The sequence below is a fragment of the Bubalus bubalis genome, chromosome 3, assembly GCF_019923935.1.
Source record: "Bubalus bubalis isolate 160015118507 breed Murrah chromosome 3, NDDB_SH_1, whole genome shotgun sequence".
In the NCBI taxonomy this organism is placed as follows: domain Eukaryota; kingdom Metazoa; phylum Chordata; class Mammalia; order Artiodactyla; family Bovidae; genus Bubalus; species Bubalus bubalis.
Window position 1 is genome coordinate 82430428 of NC_059159.1, and position 14733 is coordinate 82445160.

Sequence of the window (14733 nt, forward strand, 5' to 3'; positions counted from 1 at the left end):
CTCTTTGACTCCACGGTGTCTCCTTTTTGAACTTGTTTAATTCAGTTGATCCTAGTTCTACTGGATATAAGGTATCGTATGTGGTGCTACTTAGAACGTGGAAAGACAAGCTAGGCATGGTGTCTCTTTTCAAAGGGATTACATTTTTTTGACTTAATAAAATTAACACTGGAGGAAGATGTGGGTACAACTAATATTAGTAAAAGGAAAACTTTATAAGTAATTTAACAGAATATCAAATAGGGATGAAAGACAGAGGGAAGATTCTGATTAAAGGTAGGAAAGGCATCATGCAAGAGGTGGTTTTCAAGTGGCTTTGTGGGTGGAAATGACAGGCTGCAGTGGGAGCAGGGAGGGGAAGGAAGGGAAGACCTATCAGATGGAAATCATCAAATGTGTAATACTAGAGAGGCCAAAAATTAGACAGATACACACTCTGCTCAAGGAAAGTGAGATTAGTTAGGTTTGCAGCTGTGAAGTGTAACAAAGCTTGGAGAAGTAGTACGTGTCCACTTTGGAAAGGGCCTAAAAGTTGTGCCAAGAATTAAAACTGCTTTATAAGTCATGAGGAGTTAGTCTAGGTTTCTGAAAAGGCTTACAAGGAGAAGGGTATAGAGGTTGTCAAATGACTGAAATGCTATCTTAGAATATTTCTTAGGATATGTTGTTAAAGGAAAGTAGATAAAATGCTAAGAAGCAGGGCCAGGGAAAACAATGCAAAGGAAAAAAAAATGATATCATGAAATAGGACAGTAATATTGAGAAAAAGAAGAGGGAAAAGAAGGCTAAAAGATATAAAAAGCAGGAATTAGAAAATGACTAGAAGTAGAGAAAAAAAAAGAAGGCTAAATATGATTTTAAAATGTAGAGCATATACACAATGCCTGGAAATATACTACATCATCTCATTAAATTCTCACAACAACCTTGCAAGAGAATATAATGCCACTTTTCACAAAGGGAAATAGAGGTCTGAGTTTGAATATTGACTCTTGGCACTTACTGAATGAAATGGGAAGAATTACTTAGCCCAGGACTTTATTTTCTCATATGTAATATGTAAATAATAATAGCTGTCCTATGGTGGTATTGTGAAAATTAAACTAGATTATGTTTATAATTTGTCTTACAGGAATTAGCATATATTATCTAGCTATTGCTAATTGCAATATTACCTATTGCTGTTATAGTAATATTGGTGAGAAAAATTTTACTCTGTAAGAGTTGTTAAATTGCCCACAATCATGTCCCTAGTAAGAATCAAAGATAAAATTCAACCTCATATCCTTATAATTCCAAAGTCTATCCATTTCCTAACACTCTATGTTTCACCTCTCAGTGTAGAGGAATGACTTATGTCTATGGAGTGGGGGATAGGAACAAAAATAATAAATAGAAAAATGAGATCACTGAAGTCCTCAAATGAGTCCCAAATCAGTATTTTATTAAAAGATTGTTTTGTTCTCAATCTGAGTACGAATGCCATTTACCAAATAGACTCTTTATAAATTATATACCATTCCATATATAAAAATTATCATTCTAATACAGAATTAGAAAATTAGGATTCACTACTTAATATGTAACTTGCCAATAAAAGTTTCATGAAGCATAGAGCACTTTGGGGAAATCTTTTTAATTGGCAATATCCATTCATCAGAGGTTGCCTTATTTTTCAACCCCATTAGCTATGTAAAATTATATGGAAATATTTGACAAAAATTTTAACTATTCAATCCAAGGTTTTATTAAAATAGTAAAGCTGGTATTCACTGCATACATCAAATCTTAAAAGGGAACACCTGTCCTTTAATGGGTGAAATGACATCTGGAATTTTCTTTTTTGCAGACATGCAACATTCAATCTGATTAATTTTTAATTTTCTAATTTCTAAAAGGGCAAATTTTAAAACTGGATTTTTTCCTCACAATACTGAAAACGCAAAAATGTCAAGATCATTTATCAAATAGCCATAATTACAGAGGGGTATGACTTCTGCTTTAAATCTAAATCACTTCAGGCTGAGTAATTGATGTTTGGATAACAGAAAGCTACGTAACCACTTGGACACCAGAAGGTAAGGACAACCATAGTTTTAGGCAATTATGATTAAAAGGCATAACTTTTCTGTTTCAGCTTACTTGGCCTCATTCCATTTTCGTTTTTTTAAAAGAAGGTAGCCAGTTGGAGCCACAATTTCAGCTCTATCTTTGATAGTATACTAAGGGTTATTAGATGGCAGAAAAGGTCCCACGGGTAGCTAAATAGCACACCATATGTTGCATAGAACCATAGTTGTACTTTCTTCCTTCGTAAGAGCACTGGAAATAAGATATACAAATGAATCTAAGAGGAAAATCATTATTTCTTTTCAGAAGAAGCCAAGCACCAAATAAGAACAAGAGTAAAAATATTCTACTCCCACAAACATATCAACCAACTGATAAATCCACCGTCAATGGATGACCAAAAAATAAATAAATAAAGGAGGAAAAAGCCAAGAAAGTGGTTTCATTATTTAATAAAGCTTTCCTTCATACCAAGGTGATGTTACTGACCTTCCATCAGAAGCACTGTTCACATGCGTGTTACATTCAAATTCAATCCTATTCTCTGGCCTGTTCCCACTGAAATATACCACACATATTTATAGGATGACTGGCCAGAGTCAAGACCGAAGTCTCCAACTCCAGAAAAAAAAAAAAAAGCAAACCACCGTAACCAACATTAGTAACTGTCTAACCAGATACTGGGTCTTCCTTAGTGGTTTTCCACCTGCCGACGCAGGAGATGTGGATTTGATCCCTGCATCAGGAAGATCCTTGGAGAAGGAAATGGCAACTCACTGCAGTATTCTTGCCTGAAAAGTCCCTTGGAGAATGGAGCCTGGTGGGCTACCGTCCATGGGTTAAAAAAGAGTTGGACACAACTTAGCGACTGAACGACAACCACAAGAAACTAGATAGTGAGCAGAGGAGGAAGCAACTTCTCCAAGAGAAAGCAAGGCAAGTTGAGGCATTATGGTCGAGAAGCAGTAAGAGGGGGAAAAGTCACTGAAGGAACTTTCTTAAAGTTCAACCTGAGATGGAAAATATTTTTAAAAATAAAAGTTTCCATGTTGAAATCTGTATGATTCTTCTCCAATAAGTTATATACCTTAGTAATTAAGACACCACACCTCCCCCCACACTCCAAAAAATGAAAAAGCATCCATTTTCATCCTGACTCCATTTGCCTGAAACCAAAAATTTCTACACAGAATAAAGGAGAAAGTTAAGGTGAAGATTGTCTTGGAAAAAAAAAAAATCTGTTTCACCATGCTTTTAAATAACAAAACTACAAATGCATTTGCTTAATATTATTACTCACTGTTTCTGCTTCTCACGTAGCTCAACTGTATATCATTCCCTTTTGCTTCAGGATCGGGGACTTCGTCAGTGTCACAAGTGGCCAGCCTGGAGGAGGCTGGACACAGACGTTAGGCTATCCCTCGGAGGCCAAGCCAGACAAACCAAAAGAAAATTTCTCGGCTTTTGTGAGGAAAAGCCTAGAAGCAAACTGAAGACTTCGGGGACAGTAAAGTTCGGGCAGACACTTGTCAAGCATTAAAGAGTTCGAGAAGTAAACAACACCTGCAGGTGAACAGAGTTTATCATTAGTAGACTCTGATGGCCGGCGTTCAGCCAAGGGTCAATCAATCTGATAGATGGCATCTGGGGATCTAGCCATCATGGTGGAAACCCAACCATAGCAACCAAAGATGAGTAGCAAAGCCCAGCTCAGAGATCCAGAACCAAGCCCCAAACCAGAATTGACTCAAGGCAGAACCTAACGCTTCTGGATGGAGAAAGTCTAATAGTTTCCACACCAGGGTAAACTTTTTCCACAGGAAAGGGTAAGGATCCAAATGCGGAGGATAGTCTCCGTGAAGTTCATGAGGTATCTGATACCTCATCATAATCCCTTAAGCAGAAAACAATTTCATGAAGTATAAATGCATGCACATATTTGACCAAATAAAATTAAAAAAGGTAAAGACTATACTAGGCTCTATTGGGATTTAACTGAAGATAGGAAGCCCATGTTATTTCATGAGGCTCATCAACTCCTGACCTCCAACCACTAGCAGCAAGAAAGACTTACACCTGTTCTTCTGGAATCTGGCCATCAACAAATAAGGACAGAGCTAATGAGCTGTCTTTTACTCAAACCAAGTAGCAATGCTACAGTGTGTTGCAACTTTTGCAGCTGTGGGAACTCTTAATATTGGAGGCGCCACCCCACGTCATTTTAAATGTGATAAAACACACTCATATATAACCAAAAATAAATGTATAACAGTTTAAGAAATGAGTGGAATTGCATTTGACTACACAGCACTGTTACATTTTCTATATCTACTTAAATATTCATTAATTTTTATTCTATAGGTTTACAATTATTTTCAGCTGTGTGTTCCCCCAACCCCACCCCGCCGCCCCCCATCCCCATGCAAGCATCATGGCATGCTCTAGGCCTGCTGGCACCATGTTTTGTTTCTTTTTTCTTTTTTTTTTTTTTTTGCTTTGTTTTGCTTTTCTAACTGGCAGATTTTTGCAGTTTCCCAAAAAATGTATTTTAGTTTTATATGAAAAAAAGGATTTAATGTATAAAAAAGGATCCTGAGCAACTTACAGGCACATTTGGTCAAGACTCAGTAAATGGCTCAGATGCTGTGGGTAGTAATTGCTTTGAAAGAACTAGTTAGCATGTGTAGTTCAGTACTTATTCATTCAAAATACAGAGAGTGTGCACTCTTCCTGAATACTGTGCTTAAGATAAGGAGTGTAGGGGTGAACAATGAGACATGGTTTTCTGGTTATGAAGTTTTCAATCTATCCACTCAGATATCCAGAAATACATGGCCCATGACTTAATTATATCCAGTGTTTCTCCTTAAGTGACTATTGTTTCTGCAGAGTCCTTATTCACCTGGTAAAATAGCATATATTAACTTGAATCAACACTTGGAGTGGCATTAAAATGTACATAGCATAAAGTTTCGGTTCTTCTTTGGGACACTCTGAAAAACTGTGTCCATAATTTTAGGGAATCCATATACTGAAGCCATGATATATGTCACCAGAGTAGGGCTTGAATCCCAGTTCTACCATTTACCTGATATGCCCTTAGGTAAGTTATCTAACCATCTTGAACCTTCCTTTCTTCTTCTAAAAAGTAGGTATCTACTTTATGGGATTGTTGTGATTATTAGTTCAGTTCAGTTCAGTTCAGTCGCTCAGTCATGTCTGACTCTTTGTGACCCCATGAATTGCAGCACGCCAGGCCTCCCTGTCCATCACCAACTCCCAGAGTTCATCCAAACTCATGTCCATTGTGTCAGTGATGCTATCCAGCCATCTCATCCTCTGTCATCCCCTTCTTCTCCTGCCCTCAATCTTTCCCAGCATCAGGGTCTTTTCAAATGAGTCAGCTCTTCACATGAGGAGGCCAAAGTATTGGAGTTTCAGCTTCAACATCAGTCCTTCCAAAGAACACCCAGGCCTGATCTCCTTTAGAATGGACTGGTTGGATCTCCTTGCAGTCCAAGGGACTCTTTAGAGTCTTCTCCAACACCACGGTTCAAAAGCATCAATTCTTCAGCACTCAGCTTTCTTCACAGTCCAACTTTCACATCCATACATGACCACTGGAAAAACCATAGCCTTGACTAGACGGACCTTTGTTGGCAAAGTAATGTCTCTGCTTTTGAATATACTATCTAGGTTGGTCATAACTTTCCTTCCAAGGAGTAAGCGTCTTTTAATTTCATGGCTGCAGTCACCATCTGCAGTGATTTTGGAGCCCAAAAAAATAAAGTCTGACACTGTTTCCCCATATATTTCCTGCCATGATCTTTGTTTTCTGAATTTTGAGCTTTAAGCCAACTTTTTCACTCTCCTCTTTCACTTTCATCAAGAGGCTTTTTAGTTCCTCTTCACTTTCTGCCATAAGGGTGGTGTCATCTGCATATCTGAGGTTACTGATATTTCTCCTGGCAATCTTGATTCCAGCTTGTGCTTCTTCCAGCCCAGCATTTTTCATGATGTATTCTGCATATAAGTTAAATAAGCAAGGTGACAATATACAGCCTTGATGTACTCCTTTTCCTATTTGGAACCAGTCTGTTGTTCCATGTCCAGTTCTAACTGTTGCTTCCTGACCTGCATATAGGTTTCTCAAGTGGCAGGTCAGGTGGTCTGGTATTCCCATCTCTTTCAGAATTTTCCATAGTTTATTGTGATTCACACAAAGATTATGAATTAGCATAATGTAAAAATGGCGTGGAACATTGGCATAAGTATTCAGTTTGGAGTTGCTGCTGCTGTTGTTGATATCTCCACAAATGAAGATGATTCACCTTATTCCAAGAAAAGGAAAATAAGAAAGACCATTGAAAGGGCATTTGAAACTATTCGGTTGAATAAAGCTCTTATAGAATTATTATGTAAATACACATTTCTCTCCTATTGAGAGTCTATGGCAATTCAAAAAGAATAATAATGTTATTAATCTCAACCTTTCAAAAGTCAAGCAGTGATAATACCACTTTGTGGAGCTCTTTTAAGAAAAATAAATCAAAATATCTATGCACAAAACAAATCATTACAATGTTATTTAAAATGTTGAGAAGTTGCAAACAGTCAATAACCAACAATAAGACATGTTTAGCAAATAATTCCATATATATTAGCAAGATAATATTGATACTTTGAAAACTTTAAATTGTGGAAGTATTTCTGAAATAGTATCAAGGAAAAATAAGTATGTTAAATTATGAATGCAACTATTTTAAAATACATGCAAAAAATAATTTAGAAGAGTTCACATCAAAATGATATTAGATGTGTTACTGCAGTGGTATAGTAGTAATTTCATTTTTCTTCTTCTTTTTTTTTTTTTGCCATTCCATAATGTCTCTTGGGTATTTCTACACTTAATACAATAAAACTCATATTTTAAAAGTAGCACGTGTACATTATTGTCCTAACATTAAAATTTGGCAAAATTTAAGAGGGCTAAGGAATCTTCTGAGCATTTGAAGGGCTGAGGAGGATGGAATTATTTCCAACATCACCTCATCTATAGTTATTGTGATCTTCTTAGCATCGATGGAAGGTAAAACCAACATATTACCCAGACTTGGCTCTGTAAATTACACCTATGCCAGTTAGCCGAGTAGGCTAGAAACAATCAGGTTATCTACATAATGAACAGACATATTCAGTCTCCAATAAGATTCTCATCCACAGTGAATTCATATTAGCAGAAGTGCAACTGATTTGCCAATATCCTGAAGATTAATTTTATTCTGGTCCACATTTTGTTAATTATTAATTGACTGATGACACACATGCCAAATTTGTCAAACGAAATTCTCCCTGCAAAAGAGAAAAGGAGAGATCGTGGAATAACCTTTTTACATTTTTTGAGGATGTATTCCTCCTCTGAGTTAACTGGAGTGGCAAGAAGAAAGTGAGGGGTGTAAGCTCAGAGCACTTTGGAGCTGAAGGTGCAGAGCTGAGCAGATTTGGAAAACAAATGCATGTGTTAATTACTAAAGTGATTTTAAGAGCAGAATCCTGGAAGGACAACCAAATAAAATTAATCCTTTAAAGTGATAATGCAAAATTTTAAATTACAATGGCGAGCTCTAAGAGAATGTTTCAATATTGCATGTGTTGTTGTTGTTGAGTCTCTAAGTAGCATCTGACTCTTTGGCGACTGCATGGACTGTAGCCCTCCAGGCTCCTGGGTCTGTAGGATTTTCCAGGCAAGAAAACTGAAGTGGATTGCCATTTCATTATCCAGGAGATCTTCTCAACCCAGGGCTGGAACTTGCATTTCCTGCATTGCAGGCAGATTCTTTACCACTGAGCCATGAGGGAAGTCCCAATATTGCATTTATCTTGAAGCTAACATGGACCAGTGCTTCCATGATTTCTGACAATTATAAGTTCACATCAGGAAGTGTGTGTGTGTGAGAGGGAGAGGGACAGAGACAGAGAGACAGAAACAGATGGAGGGGAGAGGAGGAAAACAGGGAAGACAGAGAAAGAAGGAAATAGGAGAAGGAAGATTTCTACCATCCATGATTAATATCATCCTAAAGCAATAAAGTGACGGACACGACTGATCGACTTCACTTTCACTTTTCATTTTCATGCATTGGAGAAGGAAATGGCAACCCACTCCAGTGCTCTTGCTTGGAGAATCCCAGGGACAGGGGAGCCTGGTTGGCTGCCGTCTATGGGGTCGCACAGAGTTGGACACGACTGAAGCGACTTAGCAGCAGCAGCAGCAGCAAAGCAATAAATCGTCACATCACTTCATGGCAAATAGATGGGGAAACAGTGGAAACAGTGGCTGACTTTATATTTTGGGGCTCCAAAATCACTTCAGATGGTGATTGCAGCCATGAAATTAAAAGACGCTTACTCCTTGGAAGGGAAGTTATGACCAATCTCGATAGCATATTCAAAAGCAGAGACATTACTTTGCCAACAAAGGTCCATCAAGTCAAGGCTATGGTCTTTCCAGTGGTCATGTATGGATGTGAGAGTTGGACTGTGAAGAAAGCTGAGCACCGAAGAATTGATGCTTTTGAACCATCGTGTTGGAGAAGACTCTTAAGAGTCCCTTGGACTGCAAGGAGATCCAACCAGTCCATCCTAAAGGAGATCAGTCCTGAATATTCATTGGAAGGACTGACGTTGAAGCTGAAACTCCAATACTTTGGCCACCTGATACGAAGAGCTGACTCATTTGAAAAGACCCTGGTGCTGGGAAAGATTGAGGGCAGGAAGAGAAGGGGACGACAGAGGATGAGATGGTTGGATGACATCAATGACTCAGTGGACATGGGTTTGGGTGGACTCCAGGAGTTGGTGATGGACAGGGAGGCCTGGCGTGCTGCAGTTCATGGGGTTGCAAAGATTCGGACATGACTGAGTGACTGAACTGACCGAAAGCAATAAAGGAATTTATTATCCATCTTTGTGTGTATGTGTGTGTGTACATGCAGAGCTGTAAATCAATATGTAAGCTTACAATGTTTTATCAAAAGATCACTTCTAAATACCAATAGTTTGCAATAAACAGTGTAGACAACAGAAAGCAGTAGTGACTAATTCCTATGCTTGGTCAATGAATGTAACAGGAAAACCCAAACATGAAAACTGTTCTTCAGCTATAACATAATTAATAATAGATTACTGCATAGTTGCTGTCCTTTGCAGATTTAAAAACCTTAAAATTAAGAGCAAATATTAAAAGGCAGTAAGGTACTACAGTCGTGTCCAACTCTGCACGACCCCATAGATGGCAGCCCACCAGGCTCCCCTGTCCCTGGGATTCTCCAGGCAAGAACACTGGAGTGGGTTGCCATTTCCTTCTCCAGTGCATGAAAGTGAAAAATGAAAGTGAAGTCGCTCAGTTGTGTCCGACTCAGCGACCCCACGGACTGCAGCCTACCAGGCTCCCCCATCCATGGGATTTTCCAGGCAAGAGTACTGGAGTGGGTCTACAGACAATATGAATTCTCAGTGCTCACGAAAAATTAGCTATCAAGTATTTATTGTTACTACATGCCAAGCACCCTGTTAATTTCACCAATTTCTGTCTTTACAGATATGGTCCCTACCCACCTAGAGCTTTCAGTCTGGTGAGAGACAGGTACCATATCTACATTTAAAGAAAAATCATTATAAACTGTGAGATGTGAAGAACTGACTCATTTGAAAAGACCCCGATGCTGGGAAAGATTGAAGGCGGGAGGAGAAGGGGACGACAGAGGATGAGATGGTTGGATGGCATCACTGACTCAATGGACATGAGTTTGAGTAAGCTCTGGGAGTTGGAGGTGGATAGGGAAGCCTGGTGTGCTGCAGTCCATGGGGTCTCAAAGAGTCAGACACAACTGAGAGACTGAACTGAACTGATACATATACATATGTATAAATGTATGAATATATCCATTCTCCCCCAAACAACTCTCCCTTCCAGGCTGCCATATAACATTGAGCAGAATTCCCTGTGCTATACAATAGGTCCTTGTTAGTTATCCATTTTAAATATAGCAGTGTATATGTGTCCATCCCAAACTTCCTAACTATCCCTTCCCCACATCCATCCCTCCTAGTAACCATAAGTTCCTTCTCCAAGTCTGTGAGTCTGTTTCCATTTTGCAGTTAAGTTCATTTGTATCATTTCTTTTTAGATTCTGCAATAACTTTGATCTGAGATATGAAGGACCAGTAGAAATTCACCAGGTAAAGAGAGGAAGAGCATGGGTACAGTATGAGCATAGGCTCTGTGCCAGGATGGAACTCAGCCTCAATGGATTACTCTATCAAGGTCACTGCCGTGGTAAGCACTGAGTTTGGGATAACAAGAAAGGTTACTAAGACAAAAAAAAAAAAGTTTCTCCTTTCCCATCCTGACATAAGGAAAGAGGGGCCCAGAATTATTTATTCAAAGGACTAAGTAGTCTTTTTATCTCCACCTCCTTGCCCTTTCCCTACACCTCCACACCACCATCAGGTCCATGACGAGGGGTTAGAGTAGAGAAGGGAACACATTATGGGTAGAGGTTGATAGCCTTGCATGAGAGCAGAGTCCCAGGTCTTGATTTTTCACTGTAGGACATCTATAGGAGGTGGACAATATGAATCATGCCAGGAAAACCACAGTGAGAGCTCCTGTGGGTGTGGCCAAACACTGCTGGCCCAGAGGCTTGTGTGTGTGTGTGTGTTTGTATTAGTCACTCAGCATCTGACTCTTTGTGACCCTCATAAACTGTAGGCCACTAAGCTCCTCTGTGCATGGAATTCTCCAAAAAGGAATACTGGCGTGGGTTGCCATTTCCTCCTCCACAGAGGCTTCTGTGGGTGTGGCCAAACACTGCCTGCTCAGAGGCTGGGGGAAGGTAGTGGGGGAGGGCAGCGAGGCCTGCCATGGCAGCCAGGCCATCTTCACTACCTCATGGCCAGTACTGTACTTAAAGCTCTACTAGGATTACCTCATTATGACTATCTGTAAGTTGAAGACTATTATTATCCAATTATCCAAGAAAGAGTATGAGAGTTTAAGAGATAAGTAGTTGCTTAACAGCATATGTCTTATAAATTCATTGTTTGAGCTCAGAGAGTCTAACTCTGGCCTTCCTGGTCTAAATCCACTGTGCTGTCTGAGGTTGAATGTCCCAAGGCCCAGGGTAGCTGGGTCCTGAAGCAGATTCAATTTGTTTATAGAAATAAAAGTTCCTAACACTCCAGTATTGGGGAGAAGAATCTATACCAGCTTCACTAAAAAGATTCATTTTGAGGAATGAATAGGAGAGAGGAAAAATTAAGTGAAAGAAGAAAATCAGTTATGACTCCATTAAAAGCCTAAGGAGAGATTGGTAGCTTGGCCTAAGCTTAAGCCTAAAGTTGCTACTAGTAAAGCCAGAGTGATACAGTCAGATTTTGGAGATATTTAGGAAGTAAAATCATGGTACATGGTGATGAGTTTTTATAGGGGGGCCAGGGATAAGCAAGTATCAGAGATGATGTCTACATTTATTGCTTAACTCCACTTCAAATATCCTTTTGTATTAGTATCATATGTTCTGGAATTCAAAGAAGACATAAATTTTGAAGCTGATCATCCAATGATGAATTCCAATTCATATTTTCAAATGGTCCTTTTCAACTATAAAAATGTGTTACAGCTAATTTTATAAAAATTTCATTGCTAAAACCTTCTGGTGGAAGAAACAAAATAGCAGGTAGTATAGTTCTAAATCTAACTTTAAGGCAAGAATATGGAAATACCTTTTTCACACTAGAGTTATCTATGTATTTTTCAAAGCCAAGTTTGAAAGTGTAACTGGATGACTCATCACTAAAGTGGGTCAATTGTCTGCAAACTGAATGGAAAATATCAGGACAGTTATGCACCCAGTGGTAGTCGGCTTCAAACATAATTTTAACTATATGAGTCTTTTATCATTTTCTTAAAAGCCAAAAGTCATGTCTTCTGACATATCTTTTTCTTTAAAAGGATATTTCCTGTGGTTGATAGGACTAAATTATTTATCATAATATTAATGCCATTCCAAAGTAACTTACTCCAGCAATCAATGCTCTCCTTACCAATACCAAAAATAGACTGTCATCTACCTGATATAATACTAGGAGACTAGAATGCTCTACCATATTACTTCTATTTCAAAAGATCTCCCCCACATTCTCCTTCATATTACCAATGAATATTTAGAAAGAAGTGTGTTCGTCACCATCCTTACATTCTCATCCATTAGCTTTTCTAAAATGGATTTCACCTAATCCAAGCACTGCCTAAGTTTCTAAAGGATCAGGAGGAGCTTTTGTGATAATAAGCAAACAAACAAACAACAAATAAGACTAAGAGAAAGATCAAAGAAATACATACCTATGCTATAATCATCTGCCACGTTTCAAAATCATAAATCTAGACAAATAGTAGTTAAGTTAATTTCTTCTAGATCAAGAAGCTACGTTTGCATTCCATGGCTAACTAACAGGCTCAGTCCTTGCCTGGACTTCCAATTGTTTAGAGAGAACCTGTTTTACTTGAGTACTATAGAGACAAATTGATTATTCAAAAAACACTTTTTAAAAAAAACCACTATCTTAGTCAATTCAGGCTGCTATAACAAAGCTCCATTGACTTCATGGTGTACAAGCAACAGAAATTTATGTCTCACAGTACTACAGGCTGGAAGTCCAAGGTCAAGGTACCAGTATGACCACACTCTAATGAGTGATCTCCTCTCTTCTACAGAGGGTCATCTTCTTGCCCTGTCCTTGTATAATGGAAAAAGCAGCTAGTTTTCTGGTCTTGTCTTCTAAGGCATTAATCTTGTTTATGAGGGCTAGCCCCCTCAGGATCTAATTATCTCCCAAATGCCCAACCTCTAAATACCATTATATTAAGGACTAGATTTTAACAAAGAAATTTGGTTGGGGGAAATTTTAATCCATAACACCCACATTATAGTACATTTCTGGGTTGGCAGGTATGCATTACTCATGACCCAGGTCTATGCCCACATACAGAGCAGACATCACTAATCAATTACTGCTCTCTTTCCCTCAGGTACAGAATATAGCCTAAAAATCCTAAGCAAAGCACTACAGACAGTCACTACTTGTTAATCAGATTATGAGATGTGTGATAAAACTCACTTGCCATCCCTGGAAATGTGGGAAAGTACTGAAGATGTTTATTCTAATTTACATATTACCACTTAACAGAGGGGTGTTTTGACAAGTTACATAACCTTTCTGAGCACACAGGCCTTTCCTACATCGCAAGGTTGTTGGAGAGAAAGAAATGAAATAATGTTTGTAAAACTGTTCTTCAAACATTTAAAAGTGTTGTATAAAATTATTTCTTTTTATTACTTTTTTTTTTCCAGAACTGCAGAAAAAATGGGAACATAATGAAGTAAAATTTAAATAGACCTAACAAACACTTGATTCAATGTTCCTGGGATACAATCTCTTCACTTGAAAATACATATTCCAAAATTCAGTTCCACCTGAGATGGCAGAGGTTCTGAGAACCATCTGGGGGTTTGATGTGATGTGAACATTTCTTTCATACTGTTCCTTTTTCCTATTTGCATTTATGTGATTGACCATGTGTGCACTAAGTAAACAAATCTTTCTGCAAGTGTATTCCTTGATTGGTGTATGCATGCTCAAAAGAAAATGGCACTGAGTAAATAGGCATTTTAGCTTCTGAAATGAAGATACAGGAAGGAATCAAGGAGAAAAATCTCTGCTTTGAAGAGATAAAGAAAGCCTATAATCAGAGTTATCCAGGCAAAGGCATTACCTGTGGGAGGCTGCTCTACTTTGTACTCACGTAGCACCTTTCATCCAGAAAGCTCAAATCACATACCATTTAGTAAGCCCCTTCATGTACAGGGACCTCATTGATCCTCCCAGCAGGGTTATAAAAGCACATTGTGGACCCCACCATGTGAATATGAAAACTAAGGCACTGGGAAGTGAAGCGCCTCATCAAAATGCAGAGAAGTAAACAAATGAAAACAATTAAGAATATAAGGATAATTATGGGTGTGATTCACTTTCTTTAGTGTCAGCCCAGATTTTTAACTATTTATTTCCATTAAAAGGCAAATACTTCCAACAGCAGCCATCCGTGCAACAGAGCATCTCTGTGGGTTAGGGACACCTTTTATTAAAACAATCTGTTACCCAGAACACCCTTCACCTCTTTTCCATTCAACTGAGAAGCCTATAAAATGTCTAAGGCTTTCAATCAAGGGGGAAAAGTCTACCAGACCCCTCCCCAAAATTTAAAAATTAAATTTATTTACTTAAACACAGAGGTAAAACAAGGACAAATGTCCACAAAACACACTCTGGCCAGCTTTGCAAATAGCAATTGGCTCTTCTGACATAATATGCTTAAAAACCCAGCAGGTACATTAAATCAAAACACAAACAAAGCAGGCTCTGCTGCTGCTATATGTCAAACCTTTCCCACCTCAGAGTTTCTGCTATTTCCCAAAACATTCCTGACACCTTCAATCAAACTCATATAGTTATTCTTCTTTCACAGCAAACAAGATCTATAACACTATGCCCACCTTTTCTTAAGCAAGAAAAGGGACAAAAACAAGTCTTCCTTCCTCA

At 38.5% G+C, this 14733-nt stretch overlaps 2 long non-coding RNA genes across 7 annotated transcripts in view; one reads left to right on the forward strand and one right to left on the reverse strand.

The window, feature by feature from the left end:
* LOC123332766 overlaps nt 1-4305 on the reverse strand; it is a 404401-nt gene extending 400096 nt beyond the window's left edge. Inside the window, exon 1 of one of the 6 annotated variants that reach the window (XR_006549795.2) lies at nt 3371-4305. This is a non-coding gene — a long non-coding RNA (uncharacterized LOC123332766). The remainder of the gene's footprint in view (nt 1-3370) is intronic. The other 5 variants (XR_006549794.2, XR_006549793.2, XR_006549797.2 and 2 more) reach the window with 5 other exon arrangements.
* LOC123332767 lies at nt 1910-13717 on the forward strand. Its single transcript, XR_006549799.2, has 3 exons — nt 1910-2078; nt 10260-10408; nt 13485-13717. It is a non-coding gene; the product is annotated as an uncharacterized LOC123332767 (long non-coding RNA).
* Nucleotides 13718-14733: the final 1016 nt, after the last annotated feature.